This window comes from Chenopodium quinoa, unplaced genomic scaffold (assembly GCF_001683475.1).
Source record: "Chenopodium quinoa cultivar QQ74 unplaced genomic scaffold, ASM168347v1, whole genome shotgun sequence".
Lineage (NCBI taxonomy): Eukaryota > Viridiplantae > Streptophyta > Magnoliopsida > Caryophyllales > Amaranthaceae > Chenopodium > Chenopodium quinoa.
This window is the reverse complement of record NW_018742681.1, coordinates 2,741,752-2,760,560: the sequence shown is the minus strand read 5'-3', so window position 1 is coordinate 2,760,560 and position 18,809 is coordinate 2,741,752. Positions and strand designations below refer to the sequence as shown.

Below are 18,809 nucleotides of genomic sequence, written 5' to 3'. Positions count from 1 at the left end.
ATTTGCCGGTCAGTTCATCAGGATCTTCAAAGTCCCTCAAGTTTTCTACTCGTACAGAGGTAATCGTCTGCTTCTCTTTATTTTTTCCTTTTTCCATACTTGTTTTTATTTTTAAACACGAACTGGCACAACACTCGGACTCGTCCATTTCTCCTCATGAGGTCGGTCGTTCGCTTGGGACTGAGGAGTCTAGAGTGGACGGAGGCGACTCCTCCTCTCTTTGGTGTGGGTCCATTTCTAATGCGTACTAACTCACCCCCACCTATTCTTCTCTATCCCTACAGTCGAACATGGCACGTACGAGGCAAACGCACGAACGTAATGCACCGAGAAATCCGAACGGCAGTATGACCGATCCTCTAATTCCTTATAATCCAAATGATACGGACGGGGAGAATATAGATGTTATATTCAGTGGTAGCGCATGTCCAGTAGTGGAGGTAACTACCTCCTCGTGCGGACAACATGTCCTACACAATACAACTTCCCGGTCTTCCTCCAGACGGACCAGGGAAAGAAACTATGACATCCGGCCAAAATCAGGTACAACGCCTTTCACAATACACTAGCTCGGTCCTGATGTCGTCCGAGCTGCTATCCTCTAAGAGACCATATTCTACAACTCAAGCGGATGCTAGGTTTGGCCGAGGGGGGTCGTCCGACCAAAATCTCCAATAACCCTCTACTAAACTTACCAGGTCGGCTAGGCCACGGATTGGGATCCACATCTCTGAACCGTCCGACATGTCCCCTCGTACCGCCCCTACTTCTGAAATCAAGCAGTCGTTGAAGGAGAGAAGAAAAATAAGGGCAAAAGACCCTTGGTGCCTGAGGGCACCATTGTTCCTGAGGCCGGCCAAGGGTCTAGGGGGGGAGGAGCTCGGTCGAGGCTGCTGCTCTGGACACAGTGTTATCTTCATAGTTTGGTTCGGTTAGGGCCCCCGAACCTCAAGCGGCTTAGTAGGAAGCTGAGAATCCGGACGCTGATTAAGCAGCCGAAGAGCCCAACACCGTGAACTTCAAATATCCATACGCCTGCATTGTCGGCAATGTGGCTCTATGCTTCCTGAACAATAAATTCGAGGAGTTCAAAGAATTCCTCAAACTTGGAAGGGGTTACCACATCTCGGCCCCTAGGCGTTCGTACTCGGTGCCTGCCTGGGAAGGCGAGTCACAAAAGAGAAAATGTTTTAGTGTTTACCGAGCAGCCTTGGAGGTGGGACTCCGTTTCCCGTTGCATCCGTTCGTCCAGGATCTGCTGGACGAATATAATATTGCCATTTTTCAGCTGGTGCCGAATAGCTGGGTAAACATATTCGACTACTTGGTGATGCCTTAGGTAAGGCATGACCTCCGACGTCCCGGTCTTTTGCGAGATGCACTCTATGGTGCGGATGGACGCAAAGACACACGGATGGCTAGTTCTAAATACCCATAAAGACTACTTGGTAGTTATGCATAAACCATCCAAGTGGCGTTACTGGAAGCACCGATTCTACCATATTAAAACCAAAGACGTGGAATTTAACTTGCGGATAGTTCGCTTCAATGCTAAGATTTTTCAACTTGGACGGGGGAGTCATAAGCCCACCAAGCCACCTGTCCATCATGATAATGAATTCCAACTTGACTATTTTAAAGTCAGAAAATTGGTTAGGGTTGGGAAGTTCGAGTCTGTTCCATCTCATTAGATTCCACTGGCCGACTAGCTAAGGGATCCGGTGTTCATGTTGGCCTGCGGCATATACCAGAACTATCCCCAAGCTGGAACCTCGTGACTTGCACGTTCGAATGCTTTTGTAACTTGAAAATAATCTAACACTTGATTTTTGTTTTCTGATCAGACGAAGCTTTCTTGGAGTTGGACGCCAAGTAGAAAGGGGAAATAAACATGTCTGTCTTGAGCCTGGAGCGTTACCAGTTTCGTCAACAACAGTACTAATAGGCTAAGGAGGTAATTTCTCTTCTCTCTCCCTTTTTTTTTTTCCGAGCTGATATGTTACGTGTGGTATCCCTCCTAATTATACTCGGACAGAGTTTCTTTTCAGATATTTCCGAGTTAGTATGTTAGGAGAGGTATCCTTCCAATTTTACTCGGATAGGGTTTTTTTTCATATATCGCCGAGTAAGTAGGTTAGGAAGCATGTCCTCTCCAACTCTATTTGGACATAATTTCTTACTTAGTCAAATTTCTCTGTTGTTTTTAGGCGTCCACTCCCAGGACAAAGAGGAAGCAAACGGCCTTTGCTTCCAAGGACGGTCAGACGTCCAAGACTCAGAAGACTGTAGCTGTCAAGGCTAAGTCTTCCCCCCAGACGGCTAAGACGACGCCGCAAACTACTTCTAAGAAGTCTAAAGGAGAACAACCCTAGCTAACACCAAGTGGGGGCTCCAAGTCTATGGATCCGCAAGCTGAAGCGGTCCACGCTAAGATTGTCCATGGGCGAAGGGGGGAAAGTCGTCCCCACACAAAACGACCGACAACCTTGCCTCGACTCTGCATGTCAAGGTCGTTACTAGGTCTGAGTGGCTAGGATAGAAAGCCTCTCAGGAGGCCGATGAGCAGTAGAGTCAGCCCCAAGAAACTGAGGATCAGCCGCAGCTTGCTCATTTAGCCGAGTTTTGTCTACCATATCCTCCATCATTTTCGGCAGGTATATATGGCACTTTCATGTTTTGTACTTGTACTTTGATTTCAATAATCTAACTTCCTTCACGGTTAGTGTAGATTTTTCCGAAGAGATGAACATGCGGCTACCCGGCCAGTCGCTTACTAGCGCTGATCGGAAGGACATTAGAGAGGCCATGGTGCAAGCCGTCCCTCTAGGGTAGTGGGAGAAGTTCCGCGGGATTGACGAGGGCTTCCTCGGTCCCATGCTCAACTGCAGCGCCGAGGTAACTATACTCTTGCTAGTTTGGTACTTAGTTTATCGTCATGCTTTCGCTTTTGCTAACTTGTTTCCGTCCGAATCAGCTCTTCCTTAGACTCAGCGCCTTCCTAGACTGGTGCTTTAAAGAGTAGGAGAAAATTAAGGCCGCCTGAGACATGATAAAGAAGGTCCAAGACAAGAACACCGGCCTACTGGCGATGTAGGATATCCAAGACAAGGCCGCCATCAATGCACTATCCAAGAAGTCGTCCAAATAGACTAAGGACATCACTAAAATAGGCGGTGCCCTTATGCAGGAGAGATTTTCTAGGGAGGTCCTTCAAAAAGAAAGAGATGAGGCGGTTGCGAACGCTTCTAAATGGAAGGAGGGCTTTGAGGCCTCTGAGAAGCTGAAGACCGAGATGGACTCCGGCCGCTAGGCTCTTCACTTGGCCTTGAACGGACTCCCTCAAGCTTGAGGTTGAGCAGATGAACAAGTCTGTTGCGGACTTGGCCATGGCGATCGACCCTCAGGAGGTTGTCCAACTTGAGCAAGCGGCCGAGGAGAGGCTGAAGGGCCTTTTTTTTACGTACGAAGCGTTCTCCATGATGTTTGCCATCAATGAGATGGCTTACTATTAGGAACGCTTCGTCCACCGTCTAAACCATGTCTCTCTTAAGGAGGAGGCCGAGGCGATCGGACTACCTCCTCCCGAGTTCGTCGAAACTCCCTCTCCTCCTCCAAGCGATGATGAGGATGAAGTAGAAGATGAGGAGGAAGAAAAGGAGCCGGCCGACGAAGAGGAGTCGGCCAAGATGGATGAGGCTGCCTATGCAGATGGGGACAAGGCGTCGGCTGAGGGTGAAGAGCTCCGGTCTTCCGCTGTAGTTTTTTATCCTTTGTGTACTTATCTTCTTATTAATGTGTTCTAAACAAATTCTATCTTTGCCGCCTGTTTGAGCGGTCTTGTAACATATTTCTTTATTTTGTCGCCTATTTGAGCGGCTTTGATTTATGCAAGCTTTCCTTTTTCTCTTCATTCATATTTAGCATATTTTTGCAATTTTTCATGCCTTTATTATGCATGTTTGACTAATGATTATATACTGGGGTATGCCCCTTTATTTGGCATTTTGTCTAGTCCATATTTAAAGAGGTTTGATTAACTTGACATATCTTATACCTTGAAGGGTATGATGGCTATTAAGTTAATCAAATCATAATAATGATTGCCCTTGGACTAGGCAAATTCCGAATGAATTTCTATATGCGACCGTTTGATTGGCTTTATATTTGATCTGTGCCGAATCGTCCTTTGATGCTATCTCTTAGACGTACTCATGAAATTTTAGATATGATCTCTACCTAATAATTTCTAATTATTTATATAGCTTAATAGCTTAGGTATGCCTTTTCCCTTAGACTTAAAATGCCTTAGAGAATTTTAGGCCACCTTATTTCTTATCCGTCCGACCAGGTTAATGACCGGATGGATTGAATAGCAATCTGACCATTGTGGCCGAGTTACCTTGCTGGGAGAGACCTTTGTTAGGCTTTCCTCTCGGCTTTTCACATTTGCCCTATTCGAGGGCCAAGTTGCTATGTTGCTAGCAAATGTCGTTTCTTTTTTAAGCGTCCTTTTTGCTCAATTTTGATTAGGCGTACGTAACATTTATGCAAAAATTTAATTGACAATGTTTGACTTTTTCATTAATTTGGTCAAAATTACATTGTTTGGCCGTACGACTTTAATTATATAGCTTGGTCGTCAGACCTAGTTGTATACACAACTTTTAAGGCTAAGTACAAAAACTTTATACACAATATTTTTTGAGATTGTTCGTATTCCTTGTACGTGGAATAGGACGACTATCCAAGGCTTCAAGACGGTAGGTACCATCTCGCACTTCTTCTTTGATTCGGTAGGGCCCTTCCCAATTAGGGGTTAACTTGCCGTCTTCTTTTTCTCGGCCTACCGCTTCCATTTTTCTTAGAACCAGATCTCCAAACTTAAGCGGCCTCTTGGACACTTTTCGATTATATGCCCTTGTCATTCTTAGACGATATATTTTGTGTCTAAGCGTCGTGTTGCCCCTAGCTTGCGGAAGGAAGTCTGTTCCAAGGCAGTCTTCATGGCCTCCCAATTGGTCGACTCATCATATAGAATCATCCGCAAAGTGGGCTCGTACATCTCAAATAGGAGCACAACTTCAGCATTGAAAGAATAGAGTCTTTCCTATTGAACTTTTGGTTGTTGTTCGCATGGACCATAGGACATTGACCAGCTCATCAGCCCATAGGCTGCCTGCTTTCTCAAGCTTTCGCTTGATGCCATTGGAAATCATCTTGTTATAGGCCTCAACTTGGCCGTTAGCTTTTGGTCGGCCGACCGAAGCAAAGCAGTGTGCTATTCCTTGGTCGCTAAGCTAATCTCTAAGGTGGTCAGTCTCGAATTGTGGCCCATTATCGAACACCATTGACTGTGGAACACCAAAACGTGTGATTATGATCCTCCCGATGAAGGCAGATACATCTTTCCACTTGATCCCTCGGACGACTTTAGCCTCCACCCACTTCGTGAAGTAGTCAACTGCTACTAAAACATACCGCCGTTGCCATGATGCAGGATCCCCAAGATGTCCATGCCCCATTTTGCAAAAAGGGAGTGGACTACGTATGGTCGACAAGCGGTTTGCCGGACGGTGGATGAGGGTTTCGAATCTCTAGCACTTATCACATTTTTTCACCATTTCCCTGGCGTCTGGATTCATGCTTGGCCAGTAATACCCCTGATGGGTTTCCTTTTCAGCTAAGGCCCATCTGCCTATATGTGATCCGCAATGCCCTTGATGGAGAACGTCCAAAACTTCATGCCCCTTCTCGGGCGTAACACACTTCAAATATGGCTTAACAAATGGCTTCTTGAACAAGTTCGCTCCCTTCATCTCAAACCATGCCGCCTTTTTCTTCAACACCCAACTCTCCTTTTGGTCGTCCTAAAGAACTCTCCTTGTGATCCGCTTGATTGTTTTCAGACCAAGGAACTTGTTGGAGCGTGAAATGCTCTAGGCCCTTGGCCTCTTCCTTCACCATCTGAAGATATTTCATCATTGTCGGATCCCTAGCCTCGTAGTCACCATTCACTCCGCTTACTATCAGGTAGGAGTCCGAGCAAGCATCAATTTTTATTGCCCCAGCCGCCTTACACGTTCTAAGGCCGACCAGGAGGGCTTCATACTCAGCCTCGTTGTTGGAGGCTTGAAATTGAAATCTCAAAGTGTACTTAAACTTATCTTCCTCCGGGGATAGACAAATAAAACCAGCACTACAGCCGGTCGTTGTCGCACTTCCATCCACAAAAACTTTCTAGATCTGATCCCCTGCCGACTGTTGGTCCGGCCGTGTCATCTCAACCAAAAAGAATGCAAAGGCTTGACCCTTGATTGCTTTTCTGGGTTCGAATGTAATATCAATCCTCTCAACTCTAAGGCCCATTTAAACATTCGGCCGCTTGCCTCAAGTGTAGTGAACGGCTTCTTCAGCTGTTGGTTCGTGTAGACCACAATTGAATAAGCAAGAAAGTTCGGCCTTAACTTCTTTGATGCCATGAACAGTGCCAAGCCAAACTTCTCATTGGGTGGATACCTAAGCTCGGCATTGTGCAACACATGACTGATGAAATACACAGGGATCTGGTGGCCGTCCCCTTTAGCAAGTAGGACGACACTTAGGAGTGAATGGAAATTGTAAGATACATGTATAGCTTCTCATCTTTGAGCTGACTGACAAGCTGAGGGAGAGTATGCAAATGATTTTTCAACTGAATAAAGGCCTCTTCGGCCTCGTCGGTCCACTTGAACATTGCTTTTTTCTTGATTGTTTGGAAAAAAATAGCGGCACTTATCTACTGATCTTGACAAAAACCGTCACAGGGCGGCTAAGCAGCCGGTCAGCCTCTGAACTTCTTTTATGGTTCTTAGCGATTTCATGTCTTAGAACGCTTGGATCTTCTTAGGGTTGGCCTCAATGCCGCGCTGATCAATTAAAAATCCAAGAAATTTGTCGGACTCAACACCAAAGACCCAATTCTTTGGATTTAACATCATCTTATGCCGCTTGAGTTCGGTAAATGTTTCTCGGAGGTCACTCAGATGATCGGTCGGCTTCTTTGATTTAACAATCATATCATCAATATAAGCCTCCATGTTCCGGCCGATCTGATCTTTGAAGACCGTATTCACTAGTTTCTGAAATGTGGCTAGGGCATTCTTCAGGCCGAATGGCATGACTTTGTAACAATACAACCCCTGCTCGGTCAAAAATTCTATTTTCTCTTGATCTTCTTCCCACAAAGGGATTTGGTGGAAACCGGCGAATACGTCCATAAAGCTCATCAGGGCATGCCCGGCCATTAAATCGACCAATCGGTCGATTTTAGACAAAGGGAAGCTATCCTTAGGACATGCCTTGTTGAGATCAGAGTAATCCACAGACATTTGCCAAGTTCCATTTAGCGTCTTGACCAGGACAACATTGGCTACCCAATCGGGGTAGTAGCACTACCGAATGGAACTCGCGTCTAGCATCTTTTTAACCTCAGCTGCATCCGCCTGATTCCTTTCCTTACCATGGTTCCTCTTTTTCTGCCGAAGGCTTCACAACCGGGTTCACGGCCAACTTGTGAACTGCCAAGTCTGGGCTTATACCCGGCATTTCATGAACTTTAAATGCAAACACATCTTCGAATTCTTTCAACAAATTTACCAAGTCATCTCCAAGCATGTTTAAGGCCATAGTGCTAGCCTTGACCGTCCGATCTGGCTGGTTTGGGTCCAGCACTATGTCCATATGATCGTCGGCTGGCTGTGGCCTTAACTCTTCTGGTCGGACGACGGTCATTAATTGCTATGCCTGCTCTTTCTAGGCCGACTTTTGCTTCATGCCGACCTGGTATGCTTAGAGTGACCCATGTTCAGAGTTTTGCTCAGACGCCCATTTGTGTCCAAGTGAAGTTGGCTTCACGACCAGCTGAATACAATCCTTTGCCATCACTTGGTCTCCTTGAATGGAGTTGACTAGCTAAAGTCGTATCACCTAATCAAAAGTAATTCCTAAAACCACTAACTAAAATAGATAGGGAAGTAGGGTCGAATCCACATGGAAACAATGTTCTTTTATTTCTAATCAATTATTATAATCTAAATTATCAAGTAACCAAATTGTTTTGTGAGAATTAAACTAACAATTAAACTAAGAAAATTAACTAAGGGAATAATCAATAATAAAAGGCCTAGGGTATAGGTTTACCAATAAATAATACTCCAGGGTAAAACACAACGATCAATCATCAATGCATAAATTAATCAGATCATAAAGGGCTTCCGCTACGTCTTATAATCACATAATTAACCTACCGGTATTAAATCGCATCGCTCAAATCTTGACTTAACCATTTATAAATTAACCTACCTATTTAAACTAAGCCTAAACATCAATTCTCATCTCTCGTATCTCGAATCAATATTGCATAACTCATACAATTAAACCTGGCCAAATCTAATTGCATAGCATTAAATCAATCAACAGGAAATCAATCAAGCATTAACAACCAACAATAATAATTTACCCCTTCATATTATTTATGGATCCCCATAACCCTAGAATAAAACTACTCGCACATAATTAAATCTAAACTGATCAAAGCAATCAAATTAAAGGTGATACAAAATAAGAAGAATAACAGTATTAAAATAAAATAATAAATCTTGATATGATATGAAAAGTAGAAAAGAAAACTAAACTAAAACTAAAAGGAAACTAAGCTAAAGCTAAAAGAAAAGAAAACTAAAACTACAAGAAAATAAAACTAAAACTGCCTCCCTACGTAACTACTCCCCTCCTTTTATAAGAAAGGAAATAGGAGTTTATTCCCCATCAACTTCTAATCCCACTAAAAGTACTACTCCCCTAAACCTAAACAATGAAAACCGACCCAAATAAAGCCCAAATCAGCAACAACATCACATAGCAGCAAAAACCTGGAACTAGGACACCTGTTCGGGCTCGTTAGCTTCACGGCCAGCAATTGACTCCTTTTGGTATTGGGCTTCTTCTTGTTTTAGGCTCAAAATCCTTAACTTGCTTGCTCATTACTTGGTCCGAAATATTAATTTGGACCTCTTCACAAATTGAGCCCTTAGTCACCGAACCAATTTCCTTTAACTCGATCTTGGGCAAGTAAATATACGATCATAAAATACGATCAAACTTTAATATTTTTGTAGTGACTCAATCAGCTCGGGAATTATCATAATTCTGCAAATTCCTACAAAATAATACCAACTCTACAAAAACACTAAAAAACGTATATTAGTAATAAAAATAGCTCCGTAGAGCTTAAATAAGCACAAATATGACCGTGGGACGGGGAATAAAAATATATAAAAAATAGGCTCATCAGGAGTCTATCTTCCCATCTGGCCGCTCAAACTTAATTTGCATTAAGTGAAGGACAGTTACAGCCTTTGCTGAGTTCAAGGTCTGATAGCCAATGATGACATTGTAGCCTGTAAGCTCTTTGAAAACTAAGAATCGGACGACCATGTCCCTTCCTTCTCTCTTTGGCCCAAACCGGACTGGCAAATCTATCTAGCCTACTAGGTGATAATGCTCCCACCAAACCTAACCAATGGATGGGAGATATCCTTTAGTGCTTGTGTCGGACGTGCTTCCTGTGTTTATTAGCACTCGTCCAACCTTCAAATTGGCCACCCTCAATATGAACACCATTGGATCATCATGGGGAGTTCTAATTTTGCCTCGGTCTGCCTCGCAGACAGTCACTTCTGGAAACGACTCCACCTTAACATCCTCCGTATGCATGATCTTTCCGGATTGCTAGATATCCTGCTTAATTTCATTCATGGTTGGGCCGCCTGCAGCAAAGCTGCCTAAAATGATGACCATAAACCTTGAGGTCGTGTTGTTCCCATTTTCATCATCTTTTTTCTTTTCCTTTTTCTTCACGGACTTGTTGTCCGTTCGAGAGTAAGTGAACTTAGACTTCAAGACATACGAGTTGGGCATGCCCTTCTTGGCCAGCTTGTCTAACAACCTTTTTAAGTTATTGCACTTGTTCGTATCGTGCCCCATATCTTTGTGGTAGATACTAGGTCGGCCCCCTTAAAGGCTAGGGCTTCTCAAATTCAAACTTATCTTTGATTTACATCAAAATCGAGTAACAGTCTTTGTTGTACTCGTACTGTGGATCGTACGTTTTTGGCTTATTGGACTTAGTCTGTTGGTCGTCGGCCACCCTAACTTCTTTTCTTTTGTTACTTCCTTCCTTCTTCTTGCCGGCTGAGTTTTGCTAAGAGGGTTTCTTCTCGGTGCCCTTGGCTGGCTCTTTTCTTTTTGTAAGCGAATAGAAATCAGCCGCTTCAATGTATGATTTGGCCTTACGCAGAACACCTGCGCATGTCCGTATTTTTTTCCTGATCAAGTCGAACTTGAAACCATTGTGCCTTAAGCCTCGAAGAAACTCCGAGTAGCCATTTCATCCGGCAAATTTTAAATTTGTTCTTTCTCCATGTTAAACCTTTGAACGTACAAACGCAACCCCTCCTTCTTCCCTTGGACGATGGTTGCAAAGTTAAGACTAGTCTTCCGGAGTGGTATGTTATAGGAGAAGTTTCCAACAAGCAACAAGCTGAGAGTTGTGAAACAGTTGATAAATCAGGCCGGTAGACTGTTGAACTAGTCTTGAGCCACACCCTTGAGGATGGTCGTGAAGCATTTGCACCAAGTGGCATCATCTACATTTTGCAAGTATATCAAATTTTTGTACGAGGAGGTATGCTCTATTGGATTTCCCGTACCGTCATAGGCACCTACAAATACACTCTCCACCTTTGGAGGGTAAGGAGAGTTGAGAATTTCTTGAGAAAACGAAGGCGACTTGTCACCAAGAGTCAACAAGCGCATTTGCCTATCAACAGGCTGCGGCTGAGTGGCCGGTCCGGCCAGGTATTCTACTTGGTCGTACGGCTGGCCATACTGCCCGTACACTAGGGGAGTAGGTCGCAGATTCATATCATAGTTATGGGGAATTTGAAACTGAGTTGGTTGAGATAAGGGAACTGGAGTTGGAGTACAATGATCTTGACTCTTACTGTTACAGGAGGATCCTCGACATCATGGAATGAGGTGGTAAGAGGATCATTATTGTGGATTGTAGTGACAATATTCTCTACATGGTCGTCCTGACCAGGATCGGGTGTCTGACCATCTTTAGCCATTTCAGACATGTATCCCCACAGACGACGCCAAATGTTTCAAGGTTTTTCGAAATCCCTCGGGATACAGGTCTTGAATATAGCAGGACAGCCGCACACACCTACAAAATAACGAATATTCCGTTTGACGAAATATTCGCCTCCGACGTTCAAGTTATTGATCGAAAAACGAAAATATTTAGAGAGAGAAAGTAGAGAGAAGTTAGAGCATTTTTTTTGCAATAAATGAGTTGTCTTAATCCAGCCCTCCCATCATAAATGATTGGGGTATTTATAGGAGTTGGAATGTGCACTCTAGGGTTGGTGCCTTAAAAAGGAGTGATCTGATTGGTAGCGCAATCAGAGTAGGACACGTGTCCTTCGGGGGCGCCATTATGATGCCCTTTTCGGTATTTGTGCCTCCTGATGTAAGGAGGCCTTCTCTCTTTCATGTGCTCCCATGTTTGGCCATCCGTCATCTTCCAATTGGGACACGTGTCACCCTTTTATTGGGTCACGTGTCGCTAAAGGATTAGACCACGCGGTGGGGGTATTTTTTTACCCTAAAAAATTGGCTTTCCAAATGATGGTTATGTTTTTTGGGAAGAGAGATTTAATTATGCCACCCAAGTTTTCTATGCCAAGCAATTTGGTCTACCGGCTCCCCCCCCCCCCATGTGCCTCAAGAATTCTCCAGTGACCATACGTTGGAAGAAGGGGAGGAAGTTGCCGTCGGTCTTGGTCTGGAGCAGGAGGTTAACCAGACGGTAGAGAACCCTGAGTAGCCCCAGCAGCAAAATGTTTAAATTTCTTTTTTTAATTTCATCTTTCCGGCCTGTGTGCTGAGTATGTGTCATTTATGCCACTGTAATGTTGGTTATCAATATAGTATTTGTAACTTTTGCTGACTATGGGGTCGGTTTTAACAGTTTAAATTTATTCTTTTTCCAATAGTGAGGTCGGTTTTAACAATTGAATGTTTATCTTATTTGCCAATCATAGGGTCGAATTTCCAAAAAATTTGAGTTTATGCTTTTATTATGTTATTTTTGTGCATGCGGTGTTTGATTTATCGTCTGTCCTTGGCCCTTGGACGGTTATTTGATTGGTTTCAATTTTTGGTTGATTGACTTGGAAATTTTTTATACTTCTTTAAGTATGACTAATTTCTAAATCAATCATACCTATTATCATGATTGCCCCAAACCAAGTAAATAATCCTTAAACTTAGACGAGTGTAAACCGTCCTTGCCTTGGTTGGCAGGCGGTCTTGTATATACCGTCTAAGTATTGATTAGTGTTCCACCCAAATAGGTTTTGCTCTCTTTGAGTGAATTCACCCAGATGGGTTTTTCTGACTGTGTCCAACACTTTGATAGAGTTTTTGTGGGACTTTTGGATTTGATTTGCTGTCTATACAAAGCACAAGCGGTACTATGCCCATTGCGAGGGAGACATACCCAAGACAAAATTACAAAACAAAGGTGAAGTAAAAAGCACTTTTCATTAATTTGGCTTTTTATTACAAAATTTACAAGGCTAGAAGTAATACTTCTTTATATATCAACATTCGACCATCTAAACATACCAGACGGTAATTGCCGTCTCTCACTTCTTCCCGAATGCGGTAGGATACTTCCTAATTGGGGATAAGTTTGCCTTTCTCATTTTCCCTACTGACCGCTTCCATTTTGCGTAGCACAAAGTCCCCCACTTTCAAGGGTCGTTTGTGTACTTTTTTATTGTAGGCTATGATCATTCTTTGACGGTAGATTTCATGGCGTAGGGCGGCATTGCCCCAGCGCTTTGGAAGGAAGTCAAAAGCTAGCAGCATGGCTTCTTAGTTAGCCTCTTCATCATACAACTTGACTTTGAGAGTCGACTCATGTAGCTCGGTGGGTAAAACGACTTCAGCGCCGTATTCCATGAAGAAGGGAGTTTTGCCTATTTATCCTTTAGCCGTCGTTCTTATGGACCAGGGCACATGAATTAACTCTCCTGCCCAAAGACCAACTTGGGCATGAGTAAACTTATGATGCATGCTAAATATCCCTTGAACCCTATTTGGGAGAAAGGCATGAACGAGGTATATAAGTTTTCCTAAAACTCATTGGCGACTCCTTATTAGTTTTTTTTTTTAAAAAAACGTAATTATTGGATCAACTCTAATTCAAGGTACCCCAAACAGTCAGGAATTCAAATCCTAACACACCCTAAAAAGTTTAAATTCCTAGGCTTTTAAAGGGTCATGGGCATAGAGGAGAAGGATCCCCTAGATGGGCACACCCTCCTCACAATTAGAAGCATAAGGAAAATCATTTGGAGCCATGTAAGAACAAGAAGATGAAGAGGGAGGATCATTCACATTATAAACATGAGCATCATCACATTGGGGAGATGGGACACAATCAAACAAATGAGATTCATCATTAACATTAGGAGAAAGAGAGTTAAAATCACTTGTTCTAGGTTCACAAATGGGATCACAAGACAAATTATGGGGGTTCATGCTACCAATAGAGATATTATCACATGGAGACTCAAATTTAGAACCATTACAAGCCCTATTGTGTACATCCTTAGCAAAACACACATAAAAGTCTCAAGCATCACCAATTGTTATAGTTAGAAATTCACCAATAAACTTGCTTTCAACTTCATTCCTTGTTTGCTCATTCATACCTTTATAACAAATCTCACATGTTTCCTAAGGATTACAACAATTATAGTTCAAAAACTGCACAAGTTTATGGAAGTAGACATTAAAGTCTCACCATTATATTGAGGAAAAGAAAAGCATGCCATTTTTTTTTTCAACAAAAACAACACAAAGATAACCAAACAAATAAAATGAATATTATACACAAAGGCCTAGACTCAACAAGGTAATGACACAATAATGGAAGTTGTTCCCCGGCAACGGCGCCATTTTGACAAAGGATATTTTAGGTCGTTGGGTTCTAAAACACCTCAAATCAAACAAAAATTTATAGCACCTAAACCTAACACCAAATATGAGTTTAGTGGAAAGTCAAGGGTCGATCCACGGAGAACGGCTAATCACCACAACCATTACCAACAACTAAGCTAGGTCGAATGAAAAGGGGTAAGAAATGACAACTTACACTACAAGGCTATACTAAACTAAGACAAAATGATAAGGAGATGGGTAGGTATGAGCTCCACTCAAGCATGTATAGCAATATAATCGAAATGATCACAAACTAAGTATATTTGAATGTCGAAATAAGGTCCAATCTAACCACCTATCGGGGCTAAAAAGTTTCTCCTAACATAGTCTCTATGCCATCACACTAAAACCAAATATTAAAAGGTACAATCAAGCACAATCGACAACAATGAATCTAGCAAGGTCTGCTATCGCATCATCAAGCATCAATTCACCTTCAATTAACAAACAACATGCATTTTGCAAGAAAATTGAAGAACATCAAACATACAAAAACTTAAATCATGATCAAACCAAATCCTACAGCTAAAACATGCTCAAGCTTCAATCATACCAATGAAGATCTGTCACTTTCTCTCTCTAAAACCCAAATTATGGAGGCTAATCCTCCCTAACTAAACTAAGAGAGAGAGAGCTAAAAAAATCTAATTAAGAGAGTAAAACTAATCTTCCTTTTCAATTACCCCAAAAATGGGTATTTATATTTAACTAGCAAAAAGAAATAAAAGAAAACGAAAAATAAAAAAGAAAGAAAGAAAGAAAGAAAGAAAAAGAAATTAAAAGGAAAAGGGGAAGAAAATAACAAATCTAATATATATAAATAAAGTAGGCATTTTTGGATAGTATTCGGCGCGCCACATAAGCAAAGGTATTATTTCGACCTATTAAAAATTAGATTTGTATTTTATTTTAGAATTAAAAAATTCACTCGCCACCTAAGAAAAATTGACGAATAAGATTTAAGAATTTTGTCACGTGGCTAAAAACAACGAATAGTGAATTATTAGGATTTAAATTATTTAAAAAACAAAAAATTATCTTAAAAAAAAAATGAAAAATAATCTTTAGATATAAGGATTTTAAATTATATAAAAACAATTGTATAAATTATATTTTGATATTAGAATTTAAATTATTAAAAAAATTTAAATTATCTTTTGATATTAATGATTTTATTTAAACATCCAATGACTGAGATGATAATTAAATATTAGATTAAAATCATATCTTAAAAATAAAATATTATATTTAACTGATAAACGAATACAATAAAATTTGATACTTACCATTATAAGATAAATTTTGATAGTGTTTAGGATAAAAATATAAATTGTTACTTAATTATAATTAAATTAAAATTTGTGATATATGTCATTATAAATTAACGCATCATACGACACCAACTAAATTTCAAATGAATACAAAACCAAATCAAACGAATTTTGTGTTAGTAATTTTGTGTCATTTTTAGGTTATCAATGGCTAGGTAATTTTTAGCTTAATTTTTAAAATTCATGTTTAAATTTATATTTGCAATTATTACTTATATTGTATTTATTTGCGTACTTAACAATTATATGTTTATGGTTTGTTTATTAAATTTTGTTTTTACATATGGATCTAATTTGATTTAAGAATCAAAAGCAAAAGTGATTAGAAAATCAAAGTGTGAGTTTCTCACCTAACGTACAAAACTTCTTCAAACAATAAAGCTTAATAAGTTAGGATATGATCCTATTGGACGAGGAGGTATTATATTTTTATAAATTGTTTACATTTATTAAATTTGTTTATAAACCTTTGTAGTTTTTTTATTAATTAATTTCATGAAAAAAAACAAAAACTTTGTGATTTAGATGGCTATATAGTTATTAAATTAACTTAATTTCTTATTTTTAATTATAGGGTGATTACGTTCATGCCTCAATTAAAGCCAACTTTGTTCAACATTTTCTTCCAATATTGATTAAATTAGATCGATTTCGTAACGATTTTTCTCTTCCTGATAAATATATTAATTTATTTTATAAAATAATAAAGACTAATTTTATATCAATTTTACTTTTGCTAACATCCTAACATTTTTGTGTTCTATTTATCCACTTTTGTTAGTTAGATGTAATAGGTATGGTTGTGAACGAAGTTGATGATTCTATGGTTAAATCGTATACATGCTTTATTTATTATTATTTTTTAATAATATTTCTTACCTATATTTAAAGTAGGCATTTTTTTTGGAGCATTCGGCGCACCACATAAGCAAATGTATTATTAGTATTATTTTGACCAATTAAAAATTAGATTTGTATATTTTATTTTAGAATTAAAAAATCACTTGCCACCAAAGCAAAAGTGACTTATGAGATAGATTTAAGAATTTGGCTACATAGATAATTAAAAACAACAAATATATTTAAAAAATAAAAATTATCTTTCTTTTAAGAACTAAAATATATCTTTAAATATTAAAATTTTAAATTATTTTAAAAACTAAATATTATACAAAATTATATGTTAAAAAAAAACCAAAATTATAGAATGAGATTTGATATATTTAATTTTACACGCCACTTAAGTTAAAAAAAAAAAAATCTATAAATAGTGATTTAGCATTTAAGTTATTTTTAAAATTAAAAAAAAAATCATCTTTTTACATTAAATTTTTTATCCTAATAATCATCACATGAGCTAAGACTTGAGGTTTTAATATTATTTTAAAAACAAAAAAATCACACGGACATTATAAATTACATAAAATTAATAGAAATTATCTTTAACAAATAATAATAATATAATCAAAATTTTTTACAAAAATATCTTTTCATGAGATTCATTTTAAAAAAAATCGTGCATCGCACGGGCTTACATCTAGTAATATAATAAAAATAAACTAATTTATAACCTTTTAAAAAGTCACAACATGGCAATTAGAAAACCTTATGAATAGTGCTCTAACCAATTTACCCCTTAAAAATGTGTATCTACTTTTTATCCTTATTTTAATTATTGGATTAAACAAAAAAAAAAAATATTGGATTATCTCCTTGAGGCGATCTGACTTTTTAACCCTTTTGCTTTTCCCAGTTCTTCTTCCTGCCAGGCCAGAAGCCAGCTGCCACATATCTTTATCTCCTCTCAAGAATCACCCTCCTCTCTCATCTCTCTTCATCTCCACCAACGTCGCATCGAAAGGCATGCCAAGATCCTTATCTCTAACACCTTGTAATCGGAAGGCATGCAAGCAAATGCCAAGGTACTGAGGCTTGCTATATCCACTGGCCCGGTTCAATTGCTTCACGGGTTTTTCTCTTAGGTTTTCGTTTAATTTTTAAGAATTTTTGGGGTTTAATTTTTATGGATTTTTCTTGAATTTCTTAGGGCACAAACTGAAGAAAATCAGGAAGAAGGTAAAGAGTAGCTCCTCTGATAATATTTCATTTCTTGAATCGTGCAATTTACTGGAATTTTGAGGATTTATGTCGACATGGGAGACAACGATGCGTTCTTGTGCAACCTGAATTCCGCCGTTATGGGTCGCACCAACCACTAAAGTGAATCGCGCATTGCTCTTCAGCTTAAGATGGTACAATTTAAGGGTTTGATTGTTGTATTGGATATTTTTCAATTGCATCTTTTTCTGAGCTTGCTGTTTTTGTTGATGATATTGAGGTTATATATTGCCATTTTAATGTTGGTGCCGCTTGCGGCATGGTGATGAACAGGGCAGCAAGGTGGGTCTTGGGTTATTTTAATTTTCTGTTTAGCCAATTCAGGGTTCTTCTAAGGTGAATTATTTTACTAATAAACATTATAAGTGAATTTATTCTTCTTAATATAGGTTTTTAAAGTTGAATTTATGGGTTTAATTTTTGCATAATTATGGGATTTTATAGGTATTTTGTTTGATTAAATAATTGAATCTGTGTGATGAATTTGATTTTTGATTGCTGGAAATTGTTTCGGGTAATTATAATTTTATTCAATTCATATTTATTTTTTATAGAATTTTATTTCTATTGTTGATTTTCCTTAAAAAATAAATAAAAGTTAATCTTTGTTGTTTGGTATTTGCAGATATCAATTGCACCTTATTGAGTTCTGAGATGGGAGTGCTGAGATAATGAGATGGCTAAAAGATAATTCAAATACGAGAACCCTTGTGGTTTGTTATAGTTTCTTTTTTTTGTGCCCTTTCAAACTTTGAATTTTTATTGTAATTTGAATGTTTAATTATCAAATTTTGTGGTATATGCATTAGGGTTTGTTTCTAATTATGAATCTTGGAAGTAAATGGTTCTAATTGATGATTTGAATTTCTGGTAAATCATAATTTCCTTGTAAATTTGCTAATCTAAGCTCAAACGTCTCAAAAATCCTGACCCACGTTTCTTATGCTACACCTCTCCTCACCCAATTAGTCAATTACCGCCTATCATTCTCAGGTCCTTCAATTCCTTGCTATTCAGATCACTACTCTTCTTGTGTATTTAGAGTATGTTAATTAGTTTACTCACGGACATGGTCTATTTTTTTTATATATATATGATCAATTATTGGTACATCAATTGCACGAATCTAAGCACATAAATTGGATCAGAAAAGGTTATCAAGTTGTGTTAAGTACATGAGCATATGAAAAATCATGTTGACCATCATTAGAAAACAGCTACAAGAACATCTATGGTAGCAATATG

At 39.2% G+C, this 18,809-nt stretch overlaps 1 long non-coding RNA gene across 1 annotated transcript; it reads left to right on the top strand.

The window, feature by feature from the left end:
* Window positions 1-17,007: 17,007 nt before the first annotated feature.
* On the top strand, window positions 17,008-18,439 carry LOC110722418. The gene is made up of 3 exons (XR_002511601.1): window positions 17,008-17,368; window positions 17,494-17,698; window positions 18,190-18,439. It is a non-coding gene; the product is annotated as an uncharacterized LOC110722418 (long non-coding RNA).
* Window positions 18,440-18,809: the final 370 nt, after the last annotated feature.